The following is a 16,782-nucleotide window of genomic DNA, read 5'->3' on the forward strand; positions in this document are numbered from 1 at the left end:
GTCGTCCAAGTAATAACCTTACGCGAGTAAGGTCGATCCCACGGAGATTGTTAGTATGAAGCAAGCTATGGTCATCTTGTAAATCTTAGTCAGGCAAACTCATATGGATATGGTGATGAATGAAAATAACAAAAAGGTAAAGATAGAGATAGAGGTACTTATGTAATTCATTGGTAGGAACTTCAGATAAGCGCATGAAGATGCCTTCCCTTCCGTCTCTCTGCTTTCCTACTGTCTTCATCCAATCCTTCTTACTCCTTTCCATGGCAAGCTTGTGTAGGGTTTCACCGTTGTCAATGGCTACCTCCCATCCTCTCAGTGAAAATGTTTGCCTATGCTTTGTCACAGCATGGGTAATCAGCTGTCGGTTCTCGTCAGGCCGGAATAGAATCCATCGATTCTTTTGCGTCTGTCACTAACGCCCCGCCTGCTAGGAGTTTGAAGCACGTCACAGTCATTCAATCATTGAATCCTACTCAGAATACCACAGACAAGGTTAGACCTTCCGGATTCTCTTGAATGCCGCCATCAGTTCTAGCCTATACCACGAAGACTCTGATCTCACGGAATGGTTGGCTCGTTTGTCAGACGAGCACTCGGTTGTCAGGCGATCAACCATGCATCGTGCAATCAGAAATCCAAGAGATATTCACTCAATCGAAGGTAGAACAGAGGTTGTTGTCTGTCACACGTTCATAGGTGAGAATGATGATGAGTGTCACGGATCATCACATTCATCAAGTTGAAGAACAAGTGATATCTTTGAACAAGAACAAGCGGAATTGAATGGAAGAACAATAGTAATTGCATTAATACTCGAGGTACAGCAGAGCTCCACACCTTAATCTATGGTGTGTAGAAGCTCCATGATGAGCGGATAATTTGTATGCTTTTTGGCATTGTTTTTAGTATGTTTTTGGTATGATATAGTTAGTTTTTAGTATATTTTTATTTAGTTTTTAGTTAAAATTCACTTTTCTGGACTTTACTATGAGTTTGTGTGTTTTTCTGTGATTTCAGGTATTTTCTGGCTGAAATTGAGGGACCTGAGCAAAATCTGATTCAGAGACTGAAAAGGACTACAGATGCTGTTGGATTCTGACCTCCCTGCATTCGAAGTGGATTTTCTGGAGCTACAGAAGTCCAATTGGCGCTCTCTCAGCGGCGTTGGAAAGTAGACATCCTGGGCTTTCCAGCAATATATGATAGTTCATACTTTGCCCAAGATTTGATGGCCCAAACCGGCGTTCAAAGTCACCCTCAGAAATCCCAGCGTTAAACGCTGGAACTGGCACCCAAATGGGAGTTAAACGCCCAAACTGGCACTAAAGCTGGCGTTTAACTCCAAGAAGAGTCTCTGCACGAAAATGCTTCATTGCTCAGCCCAAGCACACACCAAGTGGGCCCGGAAGTGGATTTTTATGTCATTTACTCATTTCTGTACACCTTAGGCTACTAGTTTTCTATAAGTAGGACCTTTGACTATTGTATTAGGAGTCTTTCGATCTTTGATCTTTTGATCATGTTTTTATGATTGAACCCTCTTTGGGAGGCTGGCCATTCGGCCATGCCTAGACCTTATGCTTATGTATTTTCAACGGTGGAGTTTCTACACACCATAGATTAAGGTGTGGAGCTCTGCTGTACCTCGAGTATTAATGCAATTACTATTGTTCTTCCATTCAAATCTGCTTGTTCTTGTTCTATGATATCACTTGTTCTTCAACTTGATGAATGTGATGATCCGTGACACTCATCATCATTCTCACCCATGAACAAGGTGACTGACAACCACTCTTGTTCTACAAGCGATCAAGGCTCTAGTGAATATCTCTTGGATTCCTGATTGCACGATGCATGGTTGATCGCCTGACAACCGAGTGCTCGTCTGACAAACGAGCCAACCATTCCGTGAGATCAGAGTCTTCGTGGTATAGGCGAGAACTGATGGCAGCATTCAAGAGAATCCGGAAGGTCTAACCTTGTCTGTGGTATTCTGAGTAGGATTCAATGACTGAATGACTGTGACGTGCTTCAAACTCCTAGCAGGCGGGGCGTTAGTGACAGATGCAAAAGAATCAATGGATTTATTCCGGCCTGACGAGAACCGACAGCTGAATTCCGCTATGCTGTGACAGAGCATATGCAATCGCTTTCACTGAGAGGATGGGAGGTAGCCATTGACAACGGTGAAACCCTACACAAGCTTGCCATGGAAAGGAATGAGAAGGATTGGATGAAGACAGTAGGAAAGCAGAGAGACGGAAGGGAAGGCATCTTCATGCGCTTATCTGAAGTTCCTACCAATGAATTACATAAGTATCTCTATCTTTACCTTTGTGTTATTTTCGTTCATCACCATTACCCTTTGAGTTTGCCTGACTAAGATTTACAAGATGACCATAGCTTGCTTCAATACTAACAATCTCCGTGGGATCGACCCTTACTCGCGTAAGGTTTATTACTTGGACGACCCAGTGCACTTGCTGGTTAGTTGTGTGAAGTTGTGTAATGCCATGGTATTGAGCTACCAAGTTTTTGGGGTTCATGACCGGGGATTATAAGAGTTGTGAAAAGTATTGTTCACAATTTCGCGCACCAAGTTTTTGGCGCCGTTGCCGGGATTGTTCAAGTTTGAGCAAGCTTTTGGTAACATCAGTGCCAAATCCGGCAACAACACCAAGTTTTGGCGTTATTGCAGGGATTGTTCAAGTTTGACAACTGACGGTTCATCTTGTTGCTTAGATTAGGTATTTATTTTTTTCAAATTCTTGAAGATGAATTCTAGAGTTTCATGATGATTTGTTGAAATCTGGCTGGCTGAGAAGCCATGTCTAATCTCATTGGACTGAGGTTTCAACTTATCACCACAAGAGCTTGTTGATTTCTTATCAATCTTGCTTTTGGAGCAGTGATCTGCTAAGGCTTGGCTGGCCTTTGGCCATGTCTAGTGTTTTAGACCGAAGCTTTCTTTGAAAGCTTGGCTGGCTATGAAGCCATGTCTAATTCCTGGACCGGAGTCTTAGACTAGCATTGCAACTGATTCCTGGAATTCTCATTAAGAATTTTGATACCTTTTTCCACTTAAATTTCGAAAAACACAAAAAAAATTTACAAAATCATAAAATCCAAAAATATTTCTTGTTTGAGTCTAGTGTCTCATCATAAGTTTGGTGTCAATTGCATGCATTCATATGTCTTAGTTATCTTCAAGATGTTCTTGATGATTTACTTGCTCTGATCTTTGAATTCTATTGACTTGAGTGTTTTGTGTGTCTCATATGCATTCTCATTTTGTTAGTGTCAGTAGTATACAAACTGCTAAGTTTGGTGTCTTGCATGCATTGTTATTTGATTCTTGTTGCATTTTGATTTTTCCTTATTATTAAAAATCCAAAAATATTTTTAATTTGTGTCTTCTCAAGTCAATAATACAGAGAATTGAAGATTCAGAACATACAGCAGAGGAATTGCACAGAAAAAACTGGGCGTTCAAAACGCCCAGTGAAGAAGGACAGACTGGCGTTTAAACGCCAGCCAGGATACCTGGTTGGGCGTTTAACGCCCAAAAGGGTAATATTTTGGGCGTTAAACGCCAGAATGTGCACCATTCTGGGCGTTTAACGCCAGGATGGCTAGAGGGGGAAGATTTTGTTTTCAAATCAAATTTTTTCTAAGTTTTCAAAATCTTTTTGATGAGCGGATATTTTATACGCTTTTTGGGGGTAATTTCATGTAGATTTTAGCATGTTTCAGTTAGTTTTTAGTAGAATATTATTAGTTTTTAGGCAAAAATCATATTTCTGGACTTTACTATGAGTTTGTGTGTTTTTCTGTGATTTCAGGTATTTTCTGGCTGAAATTGAGGGAGCTGAGCAAAAATCTGACTTAGGCTGAAAAAGGACTGCTGATGCTGTTGGATCCTGACCTCCCTGCACTCGAAATGGATTTTCTGGAGCTACAGGAGTCCAATTGGCGCGCTCTCAACGGCGTTGGAAAGTAGACATCCAGGGCTTTCCAGCAATATATAATAGTCCATACTTTGCGCGAGGATAGACGACGTAACTTGGCGTTAAACGCCAAGTTCATGCTGCTGTCTGAGTTAAACGCCAGAAAAACGTCATTATCCGGAGTTGAACGCCCAAAACACGTCATGACCTGAAGTTTGACGCCAAGAAGGGCCTTTGCACGTGGAAAGCTTTGGTCTCAGCCCCAGCACACACCAAATGGGCCCCAGAAGTGGATTTCTGCACCAATTATCTTAGTGTATTCATTTTCTGTAAACCTAGGTTACTAGTTTACTATTTAAACAACTTTTACAGACATATCTTGTACCTCATGACATTTTCAGATCTGAATTACATACTTTGTGACGGCATGAGTCTCTAAACTCCATTGTTGGGGGTGAGGAGCTCTGCAGCGTCTCGATGATTTAATACAATTCCTTTGTTTTCCATTCAAACACGCTTGTTCTTATCTAAGATGTTTATTCGCGCTTAACTGTGGAGAAGGTGATGATCCGTGACACTCATCACCTTCCTCAACCCATGAACGTGTGCCTGACAACCACCTCCGTTCTACATCAGATTGAATGAATATCTCTTAGATTCCCAACAGAATCTTCGTGGTATAAGCCGGATTGATGGCAGCATTCATGAGAATCCGGAAAGTCTAAACCTTGTCTGTGGTATTCCGAGTAGGATTCCGGGATTGAATGACTGTGACGTGCTTCAAACTTTAACCTGCTGGGCGTTAGTGACAGACGCAAAAGAGTGATTCTATTCCAGTAGGAGCGGGAACCAACCGGTGATTAGCCGTACTGTGACAGAGTGCGTGAGCATAGTTTTCACTGCGAGGATGGGAAGTAGCCACTGACAACGGTGACACCCTACATAGAGCTTGCCATGGAAGGAACCTGCGTGTGAGAAGAGGATTTCAAGGAAGAGTTGAAGTCAGAGGACAAAGCATCTCCAAAACTCCAACATGTTTCCCATTACTGCAAATCAAAGTAACATTGTTCCCTCTTTTATCAAATTCCAGTAATTTCACTTTTAATCCAAATTAATCCTTGTTGACATCCTAACTAAGATCAATAAAGTAAATATTGATTGCTTCAAACCAATAATCTCTGTGGATTCGACCCTTACTCACGTAAGGTATTACTTGGACGACCCAGTACACTTGCTGGTCAGTTGAACGGAATTGTGCCCACTCATACCAAAAATCCTAAGTTCCACAATCCTACAATAAATATATTAATACTATATTGATGTGATCACAATTTCGTCCACCAAGTTTTTGGCGCCATTGCCGGGGATTATTGAGTTTGGACAATTGAAGGTTTATTTTATTTCTTAGATTAGGAATAATTTATTTTGCGTTTTTATTCTTAATTTTCGTGAGTTTTAGTGTCTTGTTCTAAGTTTGGTGTCAATTGCATGTCTCATATTTTTCTTTAAAATTTTCGACTTGTGTCTTTGTTCTTCATTGATTTTCAAGTTGTTCTTGTTTATTTTTCTTGTTTGATCTTGAGTTTTTCTTGTTCTGTATCTTTTCTTGTTTTTCTTTTACTAATCCAAAGCATTAGTCTTTCAAAAAGAATATACCTGCCAGAACAATTGTTACCTTTTCTGCCCATTTGGCTAGAATAGAAGGGTCATATTCTTGACAAGGGAGCACCAATACTTTTAAAAATCTTTTTCAAAAATAATTTTTCTTGATTTAATCTTGTGCCAAACTCCAAGTTTGGTGTTTTATTATTAATTTTTATAATTTTCGAAAATTTTCTTAAAGTTTTCTAAAAATTTTAAGTTTGGTGTTCTTCCTTTTGTTCTTGGTGTTCTTGTGAATCTTCAAGGTGTTCTTGAGTTTTTCTTGTGTCTTGATCTTAAAAATTTTTAAGTTTGGTGTTCCTTGGTGTTTTCCCTCCAAAAATTTTCGAAAATAAGGAGCACTAGATCTAAAAATTTTAAGTCTTGTATCTCTTGTGTGTTTTTCTCTTTCTTTATAAAATTCAAAATTCAAAAAAAAAAAAATTGTTTTCTAACCAATTTTAAAAACTACTTTTTCGAAATTTTTAATATAAAATCCAAATTTCAATTTCAAATTTTTCAAAAATTTTCACAAAGTACTTTCAAAATATTTTTACAAATTCTATTTTTATTTATTCCATTATTATAACACAGATAATAGCAACATACATATCATCTCTTTTATTCCATTATGGAATTAAATGGGAGTGATCAGTCCAAGAGGACTCTGGGGTCATATGCTAACCCCACTACTGCTTCATATGGGAGTAGTATTTGTATACCCTCCATTGGAGTTAGTAGCTTTGAGCTGAATCCTCAGCTCATTATCATGGTGCAGCAAAACTGCCAATATTCTGGTCTTCCACATGAAGAACCTACAGAGTTTCTGGCACAATTTCTGTAAATTGCTGATACAGTACATGATAAGGAAGTGGATCAGGATGTCTACAGATTATTACTGTTTCCATTTGCTGTGAAAGATCAAGCTAAGAGGTGGTTAAACAACCAGCCTAAGAACAGCATAAAAACATGGAAACAGCTGTCAGAAAAATTCCTGAATCACTATTTCCCTCCCAAACGGATGACACAGCTAAGGCTAAGCATCCAAGGCTTCAAACAAGGAGATAATGAATCCCTTTATGATGCCTGGGAGAGATACAGAGAGATGCTAAGAAAATGTCCCTCTGAAATGTTTTCAGAATGGGTGCAATTAGACATCTTTTACTATGGGCTTACAGAAAAAGCTCAGATTTCTCTAGACCACTCAGCTGGTGGATCTATACACATGAGAAAAACAATTGAAGAAGCTCAAGAGCTTATTGATACAGTTGCCAGAAATCAGCATCTGTATCTGAACAGTGAATCTTCCGTGAAAGAAGAAGCTAAAACAGTAACTGCAAAACTCAGTCCGGTGGATCAGGCTAATAAATTCAATCAGCAATTAGATTTTCTAACTCAGCAGCTAGCCGAATTCAAGGAAATATTACAGGAAACAAGAATGGCTAACAGGAACATGGAAGTACAATTAAAGCAGACAGAAAAGCAACTGTCAAGACAAATAACAGAAGAATGCCAAGCAGTTCAATTAAGAAGTGGGAAAACATTAAATACCTCACTTCAAAGTAGCAAGAAGACAGGAGACGAACAAATGGCTACTAAAAATCCCTCTGAGGACAAGCAGAGCCCAGAAAGGGACAAAGCTGGTGCTGAACGCCCAAACCATGCTCATTCCTGGCGTTCAACGCCAGAAACAAGCATGGATCTGGCGTTGAACGCCCAAAAGAAACATGGTTCTGGCGTTCAAACGCCAGAAACAAGCAGGGAGGTGGCGTTTAACGCCACCCCAGCTTCCACCCCTGGTATTCAAACGCCAGTGGGTGATCAGTCACATACAAGTGCTGATAACAATCCTTCTAAAAAGGCTTCCCAACCCACTTCTGTAGGTAATAAACCTGCAGCAACTAAAGTTGAGGAATACAAAGCCAAAATGCCTTATCCTCAAAAACTCCGCCAAGCGGAACAGGATAAGCAATTTGCCCGCTTTGCAGACTATCTCAGAACTCTTGAAATAAAGATTCCGTTTGCAGAAGCACTTGAGCAAATACCTTCTTATGCTAAGTTCATGAAAGAGATATTAAGTCATAAGAAGGATTGGAGGGAAACTGAAAAAGTTTACCTCACTGAAGAATGCAGTGCAGTCATTCTGAAAAGCTTACCTGAGAAGCTTAAAGATCCTGGGAGCTTTATGATACCATGCACATTAGAAGGTATTTGTACCAAGCAAGCTTTATGCGATCTTGGGGCAAGTATCAACCTAATACCTGCATCTACTATCAGAAAGCTTGGTTTGACTGAAGAAATCAAACCAACCAGGATATGTCTTCAACTTGCTGATGGCTCCATTAAATACCCATCAGGCGTGATTGAAGACATGATTGTCAAGGTTGGGCCATTTGCCTTTCCTACTGACTTTGTGGTGCTGGAAATGGAGGAGCACAAGAGTGCAACTCTCATTCTAGGAAGACCTTTCCTAGCAACTGGCCGAACCCTCATTGATGTCCAAAAAGGGGAAGTGACCTTGAGAGTCAATGAGGAGGAGTTCAAGTTGAATGTTGTTAAAGCCATGCAACATCCAGACACCCCAAATGACTGCATGAGTGTTGATCTTATTGATTCTCTGGTAAGAGAGGTCAATATGGCTGAGAGTCTCGAATCAGAGCTGGAGGACATCTTTAAAGATGTTCAGCCTGATTTGGAGGAATCAGAGAAGATAATAGAACCTCTGAAAATCCCTCAAGAAGAGGAGAAACCTCCAAAACCCGAGCTCAAACCATTACCACCATCCCTGAAATATGCATTTCTGGGAGAAGGTGAAACCTTTCCTGTAATTATAAGCTCTACCTTAGAGCCACAGGAAGAGGAAGCACTAATTCAAGTGCTAAGGACACACAAGACAGCTCTTGGGTGGTCCATTAGTGATCTTAAGGGCATTAGCCCAGCCAGATGCATGCACAAAATCTTGTTGGAAGATGACGCCAAGCCATTGGTTCAACCACAAAGGCGGCTGAACCCAGCTATGAAAGAAGTGGTGCAAAAAGAGGTCACTAAATTACTAGAGGCTGGGATCATTTATCCTATTTCTGACAGCCCCTGGGTGAGCCCTGTCCAAGTTGTCCCTAAGAAGGGTGGCATGACAGTGGTTCATAATGAAAAAAATGAACTGGTTCCTACAAGAACAGTTACAGGGTGGCGCATGTGCATTGATTACAGAAGACTCAACACAGCCACCAGAAAGGATCATTTTCCTTTACCATTCATAGACCAGATGCTAGAAAGACTAGCAGGTCATGAATACTACTGCTTCCTGGATGGATATTCAGGTTACAATCAAATTGCAGTAGATCCCCAGGATCAGGAGAAAACGGCCTTCACATGTCCATCTGGAGTATTTGCATACAGAAGGATGCCATTTGGCCTGTGCAATGCACCTGCAACCTTTCAGAGGTGCATGCTCTCAATTTTCTCTGATATGGTGGAAAAATTTCTGGAAGTCTTCATGGATGACTTTTCAGTATTTGGAGACTCATTCAGCTCCTGCCTTAACCATTTAGCACTTGTTCTGAAAAGATGCCAAGAGACTAACCTGGTTTTAAACTGGGAAAAATGTCACTTTATGGTGACTGAAGGAATTGTTCTTGGGCACAAAATTTCGAACAAGGGGATAGAGGTGGACCAAGCTAAGGTAGAAGTAATTGAAAAATTACCACCACCTGCTAATGTTAAGGCAATCAGAAGCTTTCTGGGACATGCAGGGTTCTATAGGAGGTTTATAAAGGATTTTTCAAAAATCGCCAAACCTCTGAGCAACCTGCTAGCTGCAGACACGCCATTCATCTTTGATGAAGAGTGTCTGCAGGCATTTGAGACTCTAAAGGCTAAATTGGTTACAGCACCAATCATCTCTGCACCAGACTGGACATTACCATTTGAACTGATGTGTGATGCCAGTGACCATGCCATTGGTGCAGTGTTGGGACAAAGGCATGACAAGCTTCTGCATGTCATTTACTATGCCAGCCGTGTGCTAAATGATGCACAGAAGAATTACACAACCACAGAAAAAGAGCTACTTGCAGTGGTTTACGCCATTGACAAATTCAGATCCTACTTAGTAGGATCAAAAGTGATTGTGTACACTGATCATGCTGCTCTTAAATATCTACTCACAAAACAGGATTCAAAACCCAGACTCATTAGATGGGTGTTGCTTCTGCAAGAGTTTGATATAGAAATAAGAGACAAAAAAGGGACAGAAAATCAAGTAGCAGATCACCTGTCCCGAATAGAACCAGTGGAAGGGGCGTCCCCCCCTCTCACTGAAATTTCTGAAACCTTTCCGGATGAGCAACTACTAGCCGTCCAGGAAGTGCCATGGTTTGCAGACATTGCAAACTACAAGGCAGTAAGATTCATACCCAAAGAGTACAGTAAGGTGCAATCAAAGAAATTAATCACAAATGCAAAGTACTATCTTTGGGATGAACCATATCTCTTTAAGAGATGTGCAGACGGAGTAATCCGTAGATGTGTGCCTAAAGAAGAAGCACAGAAGATCCTTTGGCATTGCCATGGATCACAGTATGGAGGACATTTTGGAAGTGAACGAACAGCCACAAGAGTCCTCCAAAGTGGCTTCTACTGGCCTACTCTCTATAAAGATTCCCGAGCATTTGTGCTTAACTGTGATAGTTGCCAAAGATCAGGCAACCTGCCTTACAGTTATGCCATGCCTCAACAAGAAATCTTGGAGATTGAGTTGTTTGATGTATGGGGCATTGACTTCATGGGACCTTTCCCACCATCATACTCAAACACCTATATTCTGGTGGCAGTGGATTATGTATCCAAATGGGTGGAGGCTATTGCAACACCCACTAATGACACTAAAACAGTGTTAAAGTTCCTCCAGAAACATATCTTCAGCAGATTTGGTGTCCCTAGAGTGTTAATCAGTGATGGGGGCACTCATTTCTGTAATAAACAGCTTTATTCTGCTCTGGTACGTTATGGAGTCAACCACAGGGTGGCTACTCCATATCACCCACAAACTAATGGGCAAGCTGAAGTCTCAAATAGAGAACTTAAAAGAATCCTGGAACGGACTGTAATTAACCGTAGAAAGGATTGGGCAAGAAGCTTGGATGATGCTCTGTGGGCATACAGAACAGCATTCAAGACCCCCATAGGGACCTCTCCATACCAGCTTGTGTATGGAAAGGCATGTCACTTGCCAGTGGAACTGGAACACAAGGCCTACTGGGCAACCAGATTCCTAAACCTTGATGCCAAGTTAGCTGGAGAAAAACGATTGCTCCAACTGAATGAGCTAGAGGAATTTAGACTCAATGCTTTCGAGAATGCAAAAATTTACAAATAGAAAGCAAAAAGATGGCATGATAAGAAATTGTCATCCAGAGTCTTTGAGCCAGGGCAGAAAGTTCTGTTATTCAATTCTAGGCTCAAATTATTCCCTGGGAAATTAAAATCCGGGTGGAGAGGTCCATATGTAATTACAAGTGTATCACCATATGGATACGTAGAGCTTCAGGATAATGAATCTAACAAAAGGTTCATTGTTAATGGACAGAGAGTTAAACATTATCTTGAAGGCAATTTTGAGCAAGAATGCTCAAAACTGAGACTTGATTAAAAGCTCAGTAATAGTCCAGCTAATGACATTAAAGAAGCGCTTGCTGGGAGGCAACCCAGCCAATCACAAAATTTAATTTTATTCGTTTTACAGGTAGATGCTACAGTATCTTCAAAAGGTGAAATAGCAATTGGTTGAAGTCACAGAGTTACAGGAAAATTTGGAAGCTCACTGGCGTGAAAAAGCCAGTGAGAAACATTTTGGGCGTTGAACGCCCAAAAGAAGCACCCACTGGGCGTTTAACGCCAGTAAGGGTAACCTTCTGGGCGTTTAACGCCAATCTGCTAGCATTCTGGGCGTTTAGAAAAACGCCCAGTAAAGAAGGACTTCCTGGCGTTCAACGCCAGAAAGAAGCATCACATGGGCGTTGAACGCCCAGGAGAAGCAACATGTGGGCGTTAAACGCCCAAACCATGCACCATGTGGGCGTTTAACGCCAGGATGCTGGGAGGAGGTACAATTCGTTTTTCTTCATAATTTTTCAAAATTTTTAAGTTTCAATTCATGATTTCTTGCATAAACATGTTTCAAAATGTCATCCTTCAAAATCAAATTGGTTTTCTAAAGAACCCTAATTTCTAAAATCCCTTTTTCAAAAATATCAAATGTATCTTAATTCATAAACATAAATCTTTTTCCAATCCAATTCTTTTTCAAATATTTTTAATTTCTTCTCATATCTTTTTCAACTCATCTTATCTTTATTTGAAAAATGCCTTTCCTTCTACTCCTCTCCTTTCCTTTCTTTTGCTTGAGGACAAGCAAACCTCTAAGTTTGGTGTGATTTGCCATGATCACTGAGCTAACTCATTAAGATCATGGCACCTAAGAGAACAGGAAGAGCAAGGATGTGAACTTAAGGGAGCTAAAGCGTCAGAAATTAATTCTTGAAGGCACCCCACAGACTAGAGGAACATCCACTTCCCAAAATACAGGTTGTTAAGTTCTAATTCCAGCTTTAACTCTGTGATAGTATTATTATAGGATTTTACCTTAGAAGTTATATAGTAGTAGTAGTAATTAGTATGTCTATTTTGATTTTATTTCCAATTAAGCTATAATTTATTTTTCTCATCATCATTAGGCATGAATAAAGTAGTAGATTTTCTTTTAGAATAAAGAAGTAATTTATATTTTTCGAGTTCTTAATAATAAAATTTAAAATTAATTATATGTGGTGGCAATACTTTTTGTTCTCTGAATGAATGCTTGAACAGTGCATAATATGTACTTTGAATTTGATGAATATTGGCTCCTGAAAGAATGAGGAACACGAAAAATATTGTTGATGATCTGAAAAATCATGAAATTGATTCTTGAAGCAAGAAAAAGCAGTTCAAAAAAAAAATGATAACACAATATTCACAAGCCATGGGCACTAGCCAAGAGTAAAAAAGGGATCCAAGGCTTTGAGCATCAATGGATAGGAGGGCCCAAGGAAATAAAATCCAGGCCTAAGCGGCTAAACCAAGCTGTCCCTAACCATGTGCTTGTGTCATGAAGGTCCAAGTGAAAAGCTTGAGACTGAGTGGTTAAAGTCGTGATCCAAAGCAAAAGAGTGTGCTTAAGAGCTCTGGACACCACTGACTGGGGACTCTAGCAAAGCTGAGTCATAATCTGAAAAGGTTCACCCAGTTATGTGTCTGTGGCATTTATGTATCCGGTGGTAATACTGGAAGACAAAGTGCTTAGGGCCACAGCCAAGACTCATAAAATGACTGTGTTCAAGAATCAACATACTACACTAGGAGAGTCAACAATACTATCTGAATTCTGAGTTCCTAAGGATGCCAATCATTCTGAAAATTTAAAGATACAGGGAGATGCCAAAACTATTCAGAGACAAAAAGCTACAAGCCCCGCTCATCTAATAAGAATCTGAGCCTCATTTAGAACTCGAGAATATTATTATTTCTTTATTTCTGTTAGAACCTATTTTATTCATCTAGTTGCTTGAGGACAAGCAACAGTTTAAGTTTGGTGTTGTGATGAGCGGATATTTTATACGCTTTTTGGGGGTAATTTCATGTAGATTTTAGCATGTTTCAGTTAGTTTTTAGTAGAATATTATTAGTTTTTAGGCAAAAATCATATTTCTGGACTTTACTATGAGTTTGTGTGTTTTTCTGTGATTTCAGGTATTTTCTGGCTGAAATTGAGGGAGCTGAGCAAAAATCTGACTTAGGCTGAAAAAGGACTGCTGATGCTGTTGGATCCTGACCTCCCTGCACTCGAAATGGATTTTCTGGAGCTACAGGAGTCCAATTGGCGCGCTCTCAACGGCGTTGGAAAGTAGACATCCAGGGCTTTCCAGCAATATATAATAGTCCATACTTTGCGCGAGGATAGACGACGTAACTTGGCGTTAAACGCCAAGTTCATGCTGCTGTCTGGAGTTAAACGCCAGAAAAACGTCATTATCCGGAGTTGAACGCCCAAAACACGTCATGACCTGAAGTTTGACGCCAAGAAGGGCCTTTGCACGTGGAAAGCTTTGGTCTCAGCCCCAGCACACACCAAATGGGCCCCAGAAGTGGATTTCTGCACCAATTATCTTAGTGTATTCATTTTCTGTAAACCTAGGTTACTAGTTTACTATTTAAACAACTTTTACAGACATATCTTGTACCTCATGACATTTTCAGATCTGAATTACATACTTTGTGACGGCATGAGTCTCTAAACTCCATTGTTGGGGGTGAGGAGCTCTGCAGCGTCTCGATGATTTAATACAATTCCTTTGTTTTCCATTCAAACACGCTTGTTCTTATCTAAGATGTTTATTCGCGCTTAACTGTGGAGAAGGTGATGATCCGTGACACTCATCACCTTCCTCAACCCATGAACGTGTGCCTGACAACCACCTCCGTTCTACATCAGATTGAATGAATATCTCTTAGATTCCCCAACAGAATCTTCGTGGTATAAGCCGGATTGATGGCAGCATTCATGAGAATCCGGAAAGTCTAAACCTTGTCTGTGGTATTCCGAGTAGGATTCCGGGATTGAATGACTGTGACGTGCTTCAAACTTTAACCTGCTGGGCGTTAGTGACAGACGCAAAAGAGTGATTCTATTCCAGTAGGAGCGGGAACCAACCGGTGATTAGCCGTACTGTGACAGAGTGCGTGAGCATAGTTTTCACTGCGAGGATGGGAAGTAGCCACTGACAACGGTGACACCCTACATAGAGCTTGCCATGGAAGGAACCTGCGTGTGAGAAGAGGATTTCAAGGAAGAGTTGAAGTCAGAGGACAAAGCATCTCCAAAACTCCAACATGTTTCCCATTACTGCAAATCAAAGTAACATTGTTCCCTCTTTTATCAAATTCCAGTAATTTCACTTTTAATCCAAATTAATCCTTGTTGACATCCTAACTAAGATCAATAAAGTAAATATTGATTGCTTCAAACCAATAATCTCTGTGGATTCGACCCTTACTCACGTAAGGTATTACTTGGACGACCCAGTACACTTGCTGGTCAGTTGAACGGAATTGTGCCCACTCATACCAAAAATCCTAAGTTCCACAATCCTACAATAAATATATTAATACTATATTGATGTGATCACAATTTCGTCCACCACTTTTCAAAATCAAATCTTTTTCAAATCATTTTTTTAATCAAATCTTTTTCAAAATCAATTTCTTTCCATTTTCAAAGATACTTACTATCAATTAATGATTTGATTCAACATTTCAAGTATGTTACCTTTTCTGTTGAGAAAGGTTTAATGTTTGAATCATATCTTTTCTTGTTAGTCAAGTTTTTAATTTTCAAATCAAATCTTTTTAAAATGTTTTTCAAATCATATCTTCTCAATCACATTTTTTTTAAATCAATCATATCTTCTTAACCACATCTTTTTCAAAATAGTTTTCAATCAAATCTTTTTGATTTCTAATTTCAAAAGCTTTTTCAAAAATCACTTGATTTCTTTTCCATTTTCATTTTCGAAAATTAAGTAATGTTTTTCAAAAATATTTTCAAAATTTTTCACTTAATTTTCGAAAATTACTTCCCTCCTTCTCACATCCTTCTATTTATGGACTAACACTATTCCTTAATGCAAAATTCGAACTCCATCTTCTCTGATAAGTTTGAATTTTCTACTTCTGTCTTCTACTCTTCTTTTCCTCTGACACCTAAAGGAATCTCTATACTGTGACATAGAGGATTCCACATTTTCTTGTTCTCTTCTCTTTCTTATGAGCAGGAGCAAAGACAAAGGCATTCTTGTTGAGGCAGATCCTGAACCTGAAAGAACCATGAAGAGAAAGCTCAGAGAAGCCAAAGCACAACTCTCTTTAGAGCACCTGACCGAATTCTTCAAAGAAGAAGAACTCATGGCAGCCGAAAACAACAACAATGCCAACAATGCAAGGAAGGTGCTGGGTGACTTTACTGCACCTACTCCCGACTTCTATGGGAGAAGCATCTCTATCCCTGCCATTAGAGCAAACAACTTTGAGCTTAAGCCTCAATTAGTTTCTCTAATGCAACAGAATTGCAAGTTCCATGGACTTCCATTGGAAGATCCTCATCAGTTTTTAGCTGAATTCTTGTAAATCTGTGACACTGTTAAGACTAATGGGGTTGACCCTGAGGTCTACAGACTTATGCTATTCCCTTTTGCTGTAAGAGACAGAGCTAGAACATGGTTGGACTTTCAACCTAAAGAAAGCCTGGACTCTTGGGAAAAGCTAGTCAATGCCTTCTTGGCAAAGTTCTTTCCACCTCAAAAATTGAGTAAGCTTAGAGTGGAAGTCCAAACCTTCAGACAGAAGGAAGGAGAATCCCTCTATGAAGCTTGGGAAAGATACAAACAATTAATCAGAAAGTGTCCTTCTGATATGCTTTCTGAATGGAGCATCATAGGTATTTTCTATGATGGTCTCTCTGAACTGTCCAAGATGTCTTTGGATAGCTCTTCTGGAGGATCTCTTCATCTGAAGAAGACGCCTACTGAAGCTCAAGAACTGATTGAAATGGTTGCAAATAACCAATTCATGTACACTTCTGAAAGAAATCCTGTGAACAATGGGACTAGTCAGAAGAAAGGAGTTCTTGAGATTGACACTCTGAATGCCATATTGGCTCAGAACAAAATATTGACTCAACAAGTCAATATGATTTCTCAAAGTCTGTCTGGAATGCAAAATGCACCAAGCAGTACTAAGGAAGCTTCATCTGAGGAAGAAGCTTATGATCCTGAGAACCCTTCAATAGAAGAGGTGAATTACATGGGAGAATCCTATGGAAACACCTATAACCCTTCATGGAGGAATCATCCAAATCTTTCATGGAAGGATCAACAGAGACCTCAACAAGGTTTCAATAACAATAATGGTGGAAGAAACAGGTTTAGCAATAGCAAACCTTTTCCATCATCTTCTCAGCAACAGACAGAGAGCTCTAAGCAGAATACCTCTGACTTAGCTACCATGGTCTCTGATCTGATCAAAACCACTCAAAGTTTCATGACTGAAACAAGGTCCTCTATCAGAAATTTGGAAGGACAAGTAGGTCAGCTGAGCA

At 39.9% G+C, this 16,782-nt stretch overlaps 1 non-coding gene and 1 pseudogene across 1 annotated transcript; one reads left to right on the forward strand and one right to left on the reverse strand.

Moving 5' to 3' along the window:
• LOC140184078 (uncharacterized) overlaps positions 1-16,782 on the forward strand; it is a 152,892-nt pseudogene that overhangs the window by 104,265 nt on the left and 31,845 nt on the right.
• Positions 15,996-16,103, reverse strand: LOC112799300 (small nucleolar RNA R71). Its single transcript, XR_003200876.1, has one exon. It is a non-coding gene; the product is annotated as a small nucleolar RNA R71 (small nucleolar RNA).

The sequence above is a fragment of the Arachis hypogaea genome, chromosome 4 (genome assembly GCF_003086295.3).
Source record: "Arachis hypogaea cultivar Tifrunner chromosome 4, arahy.Tifrunner.gnm2.J5K5, whole genome shotgun sequence".
In the NCBI taxonomy this organism is placed as follows: domain Eukaryota; kingdom Viridiplantae; phylum Streptophyta; class Magnoliopsida; order Fabales; family Fabaceae; genus Arachis; species Arachis hypogaea.